Genomic DNA, 14190 nt, shown 5'->3' with positions numbered 1-14190 from the left:
CAGGAAGACAACCCAGATTAAAAGCTATTCCTAAAGAGGAATCAAATAAATGATCTCTTTGGGCCAGGCTAAGGTCGCTTTATATGGTAACCAAAAATTATTATTTCAAAATGATCTATTGTCCCACTTCGAATGTATATTTTTAAATGGAATGGTCATGAAAACAAGTTATATTTGAATCACTTCGTAAAATCAAGCAACTTGAACAAGTGTGGATAAATTCTAGTTCAACTGGGTTTTAGAACCGCATTATTAAGCCTGGAAGTTCCTGAAGATCATGCTAAGACTGACATGCCTGCACTAGCTTTCTTACCACATTTCATTTTTCTCCCACTGTGCATCCATACATACCTGCTGGCATGAAATATTATTTGTGTGTTTCCCAAGATTTCCTTCCCCAAACTTCAGACCTTGATTTTTCCTTTAATAAATGAATTGCACCTATAGATCTATCAGGGGTGTAGCAAGGTTGGAATGGGTCCTGGGACAAAAAATAAATATGGGCCCCTGCCCCGCTCCCCACCTGCCTGCTGTCTTCTTTGGAGAGGCAAGAGGGGGAAACAAAGAGCAAGTTGTTGCTCAGCTGGAGACAGCTTGCTCTTGTCCCTCTCCTTCAGGAGCCCAGGGATGTTTCTCCCCTTCCTGTTCAGTCCGTTTGTTTGTTTGTTTAGATTTATATGCCACCCTACTCCTATAGGACAGGGCAGATTACAAGCAGAAACATACACAGCAACACAATTCCATAAAATATATCTTACATAACCTCATAAACCACAACCCCATACAGTACTCATTCCACATAACATAACAACCATGGATTACAAGGTCACTCTTCGACCAGCTATCTCAGCGACCAAACACCCAGCGGAACATTTCAGTCTTACATGCCTTACAGAAAGCCAACAGTTATAGCTATGCCCCAGTCCCTGGCATGGGATCCACACTTTCCAACTGGTTTTATGCAGTGTGCTGAAAATGGGGAGTAGGGAAATGCTGACAGAGTGTCCGAAGTAACTTAATCCTTCATTAGGGAAGGGGAAAGGGTGCAGCTTAGGACAAAGGAAGCTTAGAGGTCGTTCACACAATCAAAAGCTGCATTCTACCCAGGTTTGGGAGCTCTGTGTGTGCTCCCAAATTCCGGTTGTGTGGAAGCAAGGTAGAAAGAAAACCTGGGTAACTTTTCCTCCTACTAGCCAACCCCGCACAGAGCATCTGTGCGCTCTTTGGGGCCGGCGGTTACCTCTTCTGAGGGGTATACTCGTGGGTCAAATGGGCCGTAACCCAGAATTTGGCTTTTAAAAAGCCAAATCTGGCAACAGGCCCAGCCACCTCTCCTCCCCACAGCCACTTCTGCCCCTCCCACTTTCTCCCCCGCCCAGGGCCTTGCCTCTGCAGCTGGGCTGGGCCTGCTGCTGCCTCTGGCCTCTGCGGCCAGGCCTGCCGCTGCTGCAGCGACCAATCCTCCTGGGTGCGCCTCAGCCAATTAGACCCATCCACTGCCCAGCCAATCAGCTGGGTGCTGGGACGCACATTCCAAGGCACACCCAGGAGAATTAATAGAATAGATTATGCTTCCACACAATCACTTCTACCCAGATTTTCACAACCAGAAATTGGGAGCACACACAGCTCCCAAACCCGGGTAGAACACAGTTTTTGATTGTGTGAATGACCTCTTAGTCTTCTTTAATGATGCATGATTTGGGACTGGAGGAAAAAGAGTTGGAGTTCACAACTTGCAGCAAGGACAGTGCATAGGATGGATAATTGTAGGTGCAAACACAGCCTAATCCAACCCCATAGATGAAAGCAGGTTCCTTGAGAAACAAAAAATACTATCAGATCTGTCCTTAAAATAGATTATATGATTCCCTTATAATTTGTTTTGAAACACAGTTACAAAATAATAAGCAACTCCTCTTATATATTACTTGCTCCCAGTGGGTGAAGTTAAAATAAATATTATCTGGGTCTTGAATCTGAATGATGCTGTTCAAGAAAAGCGACTGCAGTGAGCAAAGAAAGAAGAAAACCATGGATTTGCTTAAATATACATTCATTATACAGTCAATCATTCTGGGTTACCTTCATCATCATCATGACTTAATAATGGATTCAATCAACACTGAATACAACCAATATGGGGGGTACAGACATGAGGCATATGATTTCATGATTCATCTCTTCAATCATGTTTTTCAGTTAATATACTTAGTATGTAAGAACTTTTTTTAAAAAATGAAGTCTTTCATTTTGTATTCAGAAAGCTCAAGAAAGATACTGACTAAGTCTGAGACCCTAAGGTTGTTTCTTTCCATGGACCTGCAGAACCCTAACTTCCAAATAAAGCTGATACACATTAAAGGACTCCTGGTTTAAATAATAAAAATAAAGACAGAGAGAAAACACTGTGTGTGTATAATAAGATTGATATCAGCAGAATTATATATGCCATTTTGTACCACCAGAATGTGTCTGGAAGCAGGAAGGGAGATAAATATTTGGGTGTCTCATCGCAATTGAAGGAGATTTGGAAGATCTGTCTCATCCTTTAATTTTATGCACACATCTACTCATACACATGTGTGATTAATTAGTTATGGAAAGACTTCAATCATCCAGTTATATTAGGTTGCAGTCCTCATTCGTTGTTACTTGTACATTAAGAAATAAATAAATCTGAGCCATGATCAGATTGTATGACCTCCAGAGCCGCAACCGAAATGGAAATTTATACTAGAACAGCATGATTGCACCTTTGTGCCAAGCAGTTGTGTGTATTTGTGTCTATTTGTATCTGGTCTTGGCTTCCTCCAGAGAATGCCATATTCTTAGAGACATCCAGCCAGTTCACAAGATCATTAATGGAGTAGGACAATCACCCTAACCAGCTTTTGGAGCTGGAGCTGTATGTGCTCCCGATATTTGCTCGTGTGCTAGCAAAATCATGGGTAGGAGGAGAGGGGAGTGATAGTCTGTGAGACAAGAGCTAGGCAGGACAGCGCCATCCTGTTCTACCCAGCACCTCTATGCAGTACTTTAACAAGGTAGGACGAAAAGCCATCCTAACCTGCTCCTGTCTCACAGATGATTACTGCTTTCTCCTCCTATCTAGGTTTTTGCTAACACACAGTACTTGTCCTACCCCATTAACAGTCATGTGAACTGGCTTACCTTCCTACTACTCTGTTCTGATAATGCAGTACACTACACCGTAGTGGGTCTAATACACCAGAATAGGTCTCATCTGTGGGTCTCCAGATGGGACTACAAATCCCATCATCATCATCAGCCACAATGGCCTTTAGTAATCACTAATATATCTGTTGCTGAAATACTATACTGGAGCTTTCGCAGATGGCAACTTTACTTTGCTTCACCTCCCCAGCGTGGGTGTGCATTCACATATCAGCCAGATTTACTCCAAAGTCCTTCTGATCTATCAGAGAGCACTCCATACACGATTCAGGTTTTCCCAGTGTATTGGAGCTTAGCCCGATTTATGTCCGGGATTTTAAGAAATCTACTTTTTGTGTCGGTTTTGGGGGGTTGGCTAAGATTTGTTCTAGGATGCTCTTCATCCACGTTCAAGCCCTCTATCTGGAAATGCTCCTGGTGTCATCCATTCTCAGAGCAAAAAACTGGCAAATGACAAACTGCTCAAGAGGCGGTACCATTCTGTAAAGAAAGTCTCCATGGAAGTAGGCAGTGCTGCAACTGAATAAAGGCAAGCACAGCATACCTGAAACTACAAAAATACCTAGATTACATTAGTCTTCTTAGTGCTATAGTTCTAGCCTTGAAAACCTCTACTTTGTACAGCTCTTAAAAACCTTTATAAACATACTAAGAGCAACTACCATTAACCTCAGGGTCACTGTGAAACTGACTGTATACCATTGCATTATTTTTACTTTATAGCAGGACAATTCTTACTTACTTGCAACCATTTGGAATCAAGTAACATTGACCTCTTTATGGTCTGAAGAGCACATTGTATCTCATTATAATAATCTCAGCTCTATTCTTTACTCAACATTAATTATTTTACATTCTCAGACATTTTGTATTGCATGACAGCAGAACTCTAGCCTGTTATTATATGTGGGTCATTTTACCCCTAACCTTCTTATTCTCTACTATGAGGCATTTCTTTTTTATCATTCAGAACAAAGTCAGTCTAGTTTACATGCTCCCGGCCCCGCCCCATGAAGGATACTAATTAAAGATTTCTAAACTCCTTCAAGTCATCGTCATAGCACAGTAAACTGATGACATGTGTTTTGATTGTCTCAGTTCTAAGCATCATACCTGAAGGAAAGATTCTGATTAGGAAGATTCAGAGTTCAAGTTCAAAATCATCTTTGCTCAGTCCTAACTAGATTTGCTACCAAATGTAAACAAAAGCAGGATTTGAAGTATCCTATTCCAGCAAACCATTTGTGGAAGTTTCAAGAGAAGTTAGAAGAATTCCAATTAGCAACATTATATCTGGGCAGTTTTGCGTATCTCTAATCCTAACGATCTGTCTTTCACGCCCACATTCTAAGGATGCTCTATCATATATGGTAACAAATCATGGCAAAATAACTAGGGGCGTAGCTAGGAGAGAGGGGGCCATGTTCACCCCTCTCTCTGGCACCCCCACCCCAGAGTGAGAGAAATAATGAAGAAAATAGAGAGTGGTGGAGCTGGGGCCCTGGGTTCTTTGAACCCTTTCGCTCAGTTATAGCTACACCCCTGACAACAACACCGGCCACTAAAAAAAACAAAAACAAAAAACCTTTATATGTCCCTTCCTTCCTGTCCCAGAGCTTTCCATCCAAGCCAGCATTTCCATACTGCAAGTATGATCAAGGGCATATCTACTGCTAATCAAGGGCATATCTACAACTGAACAAGGGGAGGACAAATGCCTCTGGGCTCCTGAGGGAGGGCCCTCTGCCAGCAGTGACAGCTTGCTCTCCACTGTCCCCTTTGTGCTTCTCAGAGGGCAGGGATCCATCCTCACTTTTTGTCCCAGAGGCTGAGCCCACTCCACCCTTCCCTTGCTGCTGAAGAGCTGCTGATTTATTTATTGTTCAATTTTATACGGCCTTTCATAAAGCATCTCAAGGGGGTTTACAAAAGTTAAAGTACAATAAAATACTGTAAAAGTTGCATCTAAAATCTTAAAATCAATTAAACATTAAAACCATAAAACACCAAGGAACAATTAAAAAAAACAACACAAGAAAGCTGAGAAACCTGGGAAGTAAAAGCCTGAGTAAATAAAAAAGTATTTTGTTATTTTTTAAAAGCAGGCACAGCTGTCACAGAGTGAATGTTCACTGAGAGAGCATTCCAGCATCTGGGGGTAACGACAGAGAAGGCCCTGTCCCATGTGCACGACAATCTAGCCTCTCTCAATGTTTGCACACAGAGCAAAGGCCTCCCCTGACCATCTTGTTGGGCAAGCAGAAACCCTTAAAAACAGGTGGTCCTTCAGGTATCTAGGGCCCAAACCGTGATCTTGAGCAGAGGTTTTGACAGACCCTGTACCTTATCAGAGCCAGCCCTATCAAACTATCTCCACATTTGTGCAACAACAGCAACAAAAAGAGGGGCAGAGCCAAAGATCTCTTTCTTTTTTAAAACTGAAAGAGAAGTGAAATTTCATTTTTGGGGCTCACAAAATGAAAATAGATTATAATGCCTACTTATTTTGACATTAGTCTTCCTCAGAGACAAAAGAGTCTCGCATTATCTTGTTCCAATGACAACAATGGTCCATCTATCTGACAGAACGTTCCCTAACTGAATGGCTGTGGCTGTTATCATTAGAATAAGGCAGTTCAAGACTTCTTTGCCCCTGAGAAAGACTAATGTTGAAACAAGTTGGGCATATTGTACAGCTTAACAACATTTCATTTTCTGAGCACTGATCTGAGGATTTGCTTCTCTTTGGGGTCTTTTCACATTTGTACCACCTACAAGTGACATGGAGAGAAGCAGTTTAGCTTTGGGCATTCTCTCTCTCTCTCTCATACACACACACACACACACACTCCTCCCTGCAGACCGCTTGCAGGAGCATGGGCCCCAGATGGCAATAAACTGTGCTATGTAAGAAGTATATGTGTCTAAGTGAGAACTTACTCACCCTCTATGCACTTCTACAAGCTTTCATCATCTTTCCCAGTGGGACATCACAGTGTGCTCAGACACCAAACACAGACCTCACACAATTTTCACAGCTCCACCTGCTGGTCAGCTTTTGCTTTCTGAGAATAATATTACCCTTTTCAATAATACTTTTCCGGTGAATGGGGGGAAAGATTTTTGCGGAGGGAAGGGACATATTCTGGTAGTGCAGCTTACTAATGAGGTTTGTTGGTGGCAAGACTAATGTTCAAAATAAAATGTATGCAGGGCTACTAGGACTAGTAATGATCAAAATAGTCAAAATAAGACAGCAGAATAATTACTAGATTACATCTTTGGTTTGTTTGACGTTAATGCAACTTGTGATTGGCTGCTGACTTCTCTTTCTAAGACGGCAAACATAAGAAGAACATAGGAAGCTGCCTTATACTGATTCAGACCATTGGTCCATCTAGCTCTCTATTATGTACACTGACTTTCTCAGTTTTTCTCAGACCTACCTAGAGATGCCAGGGATTGAACCTAGGACATTTTGCATGCAAGTCAGATACTCTACCACTGAGGTACAGCCCCATCCCCCCAAATGGTAGAGCAAGGATTTGTTAGTGTTTCACCTCTCTTGTATTTCACTGCCCCCAGCCTATTAACCTATTCACAAGCTTCTTGCACCCCATTGGGAATAGCTGAATTAAGGATCCTTCATATAAATTATGGTATAAACTATCATTTTTTCAGAATTCTAGGGCAGGTTCAGAATTTAGTGTAAATGGGGAGTCGTGGGTATAATAATACTTATTCATTCATTCAAAATATTTATACCACACACCTCCAGTACACTACTGCTCGGGGTGGCTCACAACAATAAAATAGATACAACAGACAATAAAAGTAATATAATTAACCAAATTAAAGAAACAAGTTAAAAATCAGGTTAAAAACCACAACTAGAAGTTTCAAATTAAAAGTTATTTTAAAAGCTAAAAACTGAAAATTATAAAAACTAAAAACTAAAGAACCTACCAGATATAGCCAAAGATGGAGCATTAAAAAGCCTCTTTAAAAAGATGTTTTAAAAGGTTTTTTTTAAAAAACAAAAAACACTGAGGGAGGGAGCATGGCGAAGCTCTTCAGGGAGGGTTTCCAAAGCTGAGGGGCCACAACCGAAAGGCCCTGTCTCTAGTCCCCATCAACCGGATCTCTGTTAGTGGCGGGGCCATGAGCAGGGCCTGAGACAATGAACAGAAGGCCTTGGCAGGTTCATATGGGTTAATGCAGTCCGACAGGTACCCCAGCCATAAGCCGTGTAGAGCTTTAAAGGTCAAGACCAGCACCTTGAATCTAGCCTGGAAGTGGAACATATGAACATAGGAAGCTGCCATATACTGAATTAGACCATTGGTCTATATAGCTCAGTATTGTCTTCACAGACTGGCAGCGGCTTCTCCAAGGTTGCAGGTAGGAATCTCTCTCAGCCCTATCTTGGAGAAGCCAGGGAGGGAACTTGAAACCTTCTGCTCTTCCCAGAGCGGCTCCATCCCCCGAGGGGAATATCTTATGGTGCTCACACTTCTAGTCTCCCTTTCATATGCAACCAGGGTGGACCCTGCTTAGCTAAGGGACAAGTCATGCTTGCTACCACAAGACCAGCTCTCCGGTAACCAATGAAGCTGTCGCAGGATCAGTGTGATACTCATGAAGTGACTTGCCCCACGAGCATCCTTGCAGCAGCATTCTGGACCAGCTAAAGCTTCTGAACAGTCTTCAAGGGCAGCCCCCCGTAGAGCACATCGCGGTAGCCCAGTCTGGATGTTACCAAAGCATGAGTGACTGAGGTCAGGTCCGAATTCTCCAAGTTGGGTCGCATCTGGTGTACCACCTGTAGCTGGTAAAAGGTGCTTCTGCACACCAACACCACCTGCGCCTCCAAGGACAACATCGGGTCCAAAAGCACCCCCAAGCTGCGGACTTTGTCTTTCAGAGGGAGTGTGACCCCATCCAAGACCAGATTTACCTCATCACTCAAATGATCAATTCTACCAACCCAGAGCACTTTGATATTATCTGGATTAAGTTTCAGCTTGTTTGCCTCCATCCAGTCGAGAACAGCCTCCAAGCCCTGGTTCAGGGCATCCACTGCCTACCTGGTGTCTGCTGACTTAAATGATAGGTAGAGCTAGGTATCATCAGCATATTGATAGCACCGCAGCCCACATCCATGGATAACCTCTCCCAGTGGTTTCATGTAAATGTTAAACAGCATGGGGGACAGAATAGATCCCTGTGGCACCACCCAGCACTACCTTTTGAGTACGATCCTCCAGGTAGGAGCAGAACCACTGTATAACTGTGCCCCCAAGTCCCAGCCCAGAGAGACGTCCCAGAAAGATACCATGGCTGATGGTATTGAAAGCTGCTGAGAGGTCCAGGAGGATCAACAGAGTCACGCTCCCTCTGTCTAACTCCCGGCATAAGTCATCACCAGGGCGACCAAGGCAGTTTCCATCCCATATCCAGGTCAGAAGCCAGACTGGAAAGGATCTAAGTAATCAGATTCATCCAGGACTTCCTGGAGAAATACTAGGCAGTTGGCCATTTCTAGGCTCAGCTCGCCAGCCGCAAGTATGTTTTTTCCTGTCTATGTGCCAGTTTTTGAACACAGTGGTCCTCAAAATGGCTTCCAATCAAAACAAAAATATCAAAAACCATTAAAAACGATTGAAGTAAATAATAATAAAAAAGCAAACTACAATGAACTAGTAGGAGATAATATAAACTCAGAAGCATAGCGTTCAAACGGACAGGTGAAATTCAAAGAAAGAAAAAGACTGCCAATAAGATAGGTTTGATGAGGTTCCTTCAAGATGGGAATTCCCCAGGAGAGGGGCCATCCAGGGCCAATGTCACAGGCCGGCATCATTGAACAGCTGCTGCAGCCTAGCCACCCATGGCTTTCACAAATGCCCACTGCTGATCCCCAATACAACCTTTGTGCCCCTAGGCTTCATGTGGTGGTGGTGGAACAAGAGTGCTTGGTACTCTCACCCCAAGTATGGGAGTACCCATGGAGGGCAGTGTACTGAAGGCCCTCTGAAACTGGTGATACCCATGGCTCATGACAGAGAAAACATATTTTCCCTAGCAGATGGAAATCTAATCTGTACTTCTGGCGGAGCCTCTGATTTCAACTCTTGGGGAGGTGGGGGTTGTATGGAAGAAGGCATTCCCTCATATATGCTAGACCCAGGCCATCAAATACACCTTGGTCTATCTAGACTATATGGCATCTGTGGCAGACCGATGTGATTAAGCAAGTGCAGTACTGGCTCACTTCCCTTGGCAACGTACTACATCTGTACTTCGGAAGACTGATGGCCAAACTACAGGTGACGTTTAAAATATAATTACCCTTAACAGGTTTAGTTTTTCTTTAGTCACTAGCAGCTGGATTGGCACCTCCAGGGGTCAGGACTATGGCAGGGAGCAGGGACTTTAATCCAGCCTCCTACCATGATCCCAGTCTGCAGGGCCCCTGACTCAGCTGCTATTTGCTGGGGGAGGGAGCTCTCCCTGGTGCAGAAGGAGCCTTTCCCCCTGTGGCAAATAGCAGCCAAATCAGAATCACCGTGGGGAGTTGAGTTACTGCACACACCATTACAGCCTCAGGCCATGGGGTCCCAATCCAGCTGAGGTGATTGGGGTGCTTGAAACATCACATATAGTTTGTGAGGTGGCCCTACTTGTTTGGTTTTATACTCTGTTTTTGAAGACAAATTTCCCCTTTCATATAGAACAAAATGAAGGGGCAGGGAGTGGGGTTCTTGTTATATATTTAGATTCAGTCAACAAATAAAAGTTCCACCCAGGACATGGCAATGAACATGGCCACATGGCATGACTGTTTCATTCGACTAACCAAAGAAAACTTATTTTTATAGCATTCAGGGCTTTATCTGGGCCAGGGCTCAGCTATGGAACCTGTTTTTAATGCCAGGAGTTGGCTCTGGAACATGTGAAGCAATTACAAACAAGGACTGCCCTGAGGATGTACAGAATGCGTTCCCCGCCCTACTGAGGAAGTAACCACAATAAGCCCACGTATCTAGAAAATTAGATATTTCCAGGCAGGCTCACATCCCAGCATCTCTCCACTTTAGAAATTAAACATTGATTGTCTAGTTTGTTGCTTATAATTAATCATACTCTGTTATGGATCTGCGCAATAATTAGTTTTTAAAAAAAAAAGTCCAGTGCTTTCTGGAGGGTTGATGTTCTGAGAAATGCAAGTTTTAAGGGAGAATTCTTTTCTTGAGACTACCCTACCAGAAGCCTCAGTCTAGGAAAATGTGTGAGCTGCTTCATCTTGGCTGCATTGCCAAGGTCTGATTTGGGAGCCATGAGTTTTTCCACACAGCTCAGACTCAGCACTTTAGCGAGACGACTCTCTGGATTAAAGACATAAACCCATGCAAGGCACCCTCCGCCCCCTCAGAACCAGCCACAGACCATTCTAAACTTGATACACTGACTTGAAGAAGCATGCCAAGGAGAGAATAGTGACACAGACGCATGGCCAGAACTGTCCGAGGAACACTGCCAACACCCCCTCAGCTGACCACTCTTAAAGGGAAAACACATGCGTCTTACTCATGCCTGCCAGCACTCTGCTAACAGTCATTTATGGGCTTTGGCTCCTGATGGGAGAAAAGCTAAAGAAATCTTACCTAACGAGCAAGCAAAAGGCATGCTGTACAAGAAAGAAAGAAAGAAAGAAAAAGAAAGAAAGAATCTCTATCCTCGATGAACAAGAGTAGACTAAAGAACCACCTTTCAGAACTGAATTCATAATCCATGAACTACTTTGTAAATTCGAGCCCAGTTGGGTTCAGTAGTCAGAAAGTAAAATTGTGGCAGGGCGGGGCAGGGAGAAAGACAGTAAATATATTCTGGCTTTCTTAAACCAAAATATGAATCTCTCCAGACTCTGTGTAAGAGATACAGTGCTGTATTTGTACATTTTCCACTTAAATGTACTTAACTTAAACCACCAGCTTTAGTAATATATGGTAAATATTTTGTTGCTGTTTTGCCTAATGAGGCACACTTACTTAGAAGTAAGTCTCATTGGATAAAATGGGACTTGTATCTGACTCAGCATACATAGGAGCAGGGTGTTGCTGGCATTTGCTAGTCACAAACAAGAAAACCAGCCCGAAAATAACAAAAATATGTTGTGATAGACATTTATACTTCTCTCCATCCATCAGCGTCCTCCATCGCCCTGCCCACTCCCTTAGAAAGGATATATGGAGAGTGTGGTGGTATGTTGTGGGGGGGAAAGTTAGCCTCAGCCAGCCTGCTTAATTGGCTCCAGGTGGCTGATGAGGCAAACCAGGAAAGTTAGGCAGCTGGGCAAGAATGTGCCACAAATAAGAATTGGCTGTAGTGGTGCAGCAAAAGGGAAGTGAAGTCTATTTCCAGTTTTTCTTAGGAGAAAGATGGAAACAACCGTCTATTGGTTTCCTGCTTTGGGTATTGTGGGATATGATGCAATTGTTGCAGGCTAATGGTGACAGTGTTGCCAACCTTTCAACCAGCCACTGTAGCTATGCCTTTAACAGCAGCCTGTTGTATAGTCAGATAACGCTGATCTCGGAGCTTCTGCTTAAGAAGCTGCTGTTAAAGGCACAGGCCAGGCTGTTATTTTTAATCAGCTGATGCCACAAATTATGATAAAGTTGGATTTTATAACAAAGGTGGCCAATTGCCTGGCCTCCATCTGTGCTTTTATCAGAGGTCTGATATACAGAAATAAGCAGACAATGTTTTTCATGGCTTGGAGCTAAGCAGGATCACCTGTTAATTGCTACAGAGCATACAGGTGAAACTCGGAAAATTAGAATATCATGCAAAAGTCCATTAATTTCAGTAATGCAAATTAAAAGGTGAAACTGATATATGAGACAGACGCATTACATGCAAAGCGAGATAAGTCAAGCCTTAATTTGTTATAATTGTGATGATCATGGCGTACAGCTCATGAAACCCCCAAATCCACAATCTCAGAAAATTAGAATATTACATGGAACCAAGAAGACAAGGATTGAAGAATAGAACAATATCAGACCTCTGCAAAGTATAAGCATGCATATGTATTCAGTACTTGGTTTGGGCCCCTTTTGCAGCAATTACTGCCTCAATGCGGCGTGGCATGGATGCTATCAGCCTGTGGCACTGATGAGGTATTATGGAAGACCAGGATGCTTCATTAGCGGCCTTCAGCAATTCTGCATTGTTTGGTCTCATGTCTCTCATCCTTCTCTTGGCAATGCCCCATAGATTCTCTATGGGGTCAGGTCAGGCGAGTTTGCTGGCCAATCAAGCACAGTACACTGTATACTTTTCAGAGGTCCGATATTGTTCTATTCTTCAATCCTTGTCTTCTTGGTTCCATGTAATATTCTAATTTTCTGAGATTGTGGATTTGGGGTTTTCATGAGCTGTACGCCATGATCATCACAATTATAACAAATTAAGGCTTGACTTATCTCGCTTTGCATGTAATGCGTCTGTCTCATATATCAGTTTCACCTTTTAATTTGCATTACTGAAATTAATGGACTTTTGCACGATATTCTAATTTTCCAAGTTTCACCTGTAGAAGGAGAGCTACAGGTGCCGAGTTAAAAATGGGTAACTCCATATAACTCAAGCTTTATTTTTATCTATAATTGTAGATTTTTACCTGAAGCTTATTACTGGAAGTGCCCCATACTGTGTTAAAGTCTAGTTCAGTTAGTTTACCTATGTGTAAGTACTGTTCAGAAGTTCAAAAAACTGCAGGTACTGTACCCAAGACACCCAGTGTTCTTAATCACATGGAGGATATTTCCCTAAGGACAGCACTTGTTTCTGCAGAAGAGTCCAGGGTGTGGTTTAAGAGCACACAGGGCAGGGCTTGCCAGCAAGTTCCTACGGACATTGTCCCTAGGTATGATGCCCATGTTTTAATCCCTGAACAGGGCTATTCTGTAAGTTTTTTTCTGTTCCTTCTCTTATGAAGGAATGGATAAGATGGCTCCCTCATCCCTCACCCTTTCTTCCTTCTCACAATGTCTTTCATGTGCCAAGAATTATGACAACCACCAGTGAATCTTGTGAATGTTGGTGGGGGAAAAAAAAAAGATAAACCAAATTAATCTGCCCAGGACTCAAGCAAAAAAATATTTTTTAAAAAACAACACCCTCAACTGTACACAGTGGCTTTGTCCCAGACTCTGGAGCCTCATGGTCAGGGCTCCATAGCATATGGCTGGACTAGCCATGCCCCTACCTCTGCCACTCCTTGTGACTGGCTGGCTTGGCACTGAGGCTCAGCCCACCTCCCCCTCAGCCTGACTGATAGGATCAGCAGCCAGCAAACAGCTGTTGCTGAGCATCAGCCAGTATTTCCCTGGCAGCTGAGCCTGTCAGTCAGGCTGAGAGAGGGGTGGGCTGAGCTCAAGCACATAGTCAGGCACTAATAAGGAGAAGAGAAGGAAGGATGCTGCCTGATACTCTTCCCTTCCTCACCTGGAGAAGATTAGTCTCACTTGAAACCAAGACGAGTTGTGCAATCCGAAGTCTAGAGTGCTAGTGAGTTGGGGAGGTGGGAGGAGCAGAGCAAAGAGCAAATTGTTGCTCAGTTCATTGCCTCTCTCCCTTGGCGGCCCAGGGACAAATATCCCATCATGTCCCATTGAAGCTACACCCCTGAATACCATGAGCTGAGGCATTGAGTAATGACCAATATTTCTAGTTACCTTTTTTCCCCAGCCAGTCCCTGAAGCAGTAGCTTTAGCAGTGTCTTGATATGTCTATGAAGTAATAATGTTTATCTCCATGCCATACAAAATTCATTAGCTAATGCAACTATGGAGGCTTGTTGGAAAAATGACAACCTTATGCACACTTCATTCTATATTTCCAGTGACAGTAAACTTTAAGGCAAGAACTTTGAACTGAATGGTGTCAAAAATTCATGATTACCAATCCTAGGTCTTATCAGCA

Source organism: Hemicordylus capensis, chromosome 5 (assembly GCF_027244095.1).
Source record: "Hemicordylus capensis ecotype Gifberg chromosome 5, rHemCap1.1.pri, whole genome shotgun sequence".
NCBI lineage: Eukaryota > Metazoa > Chordata > Lepidosauria > Squamata > Cordylidae > Hemicordylus > Hemicordylus capensis.
Note: the sequence above shows the minus strand (reverse complement) of the source record.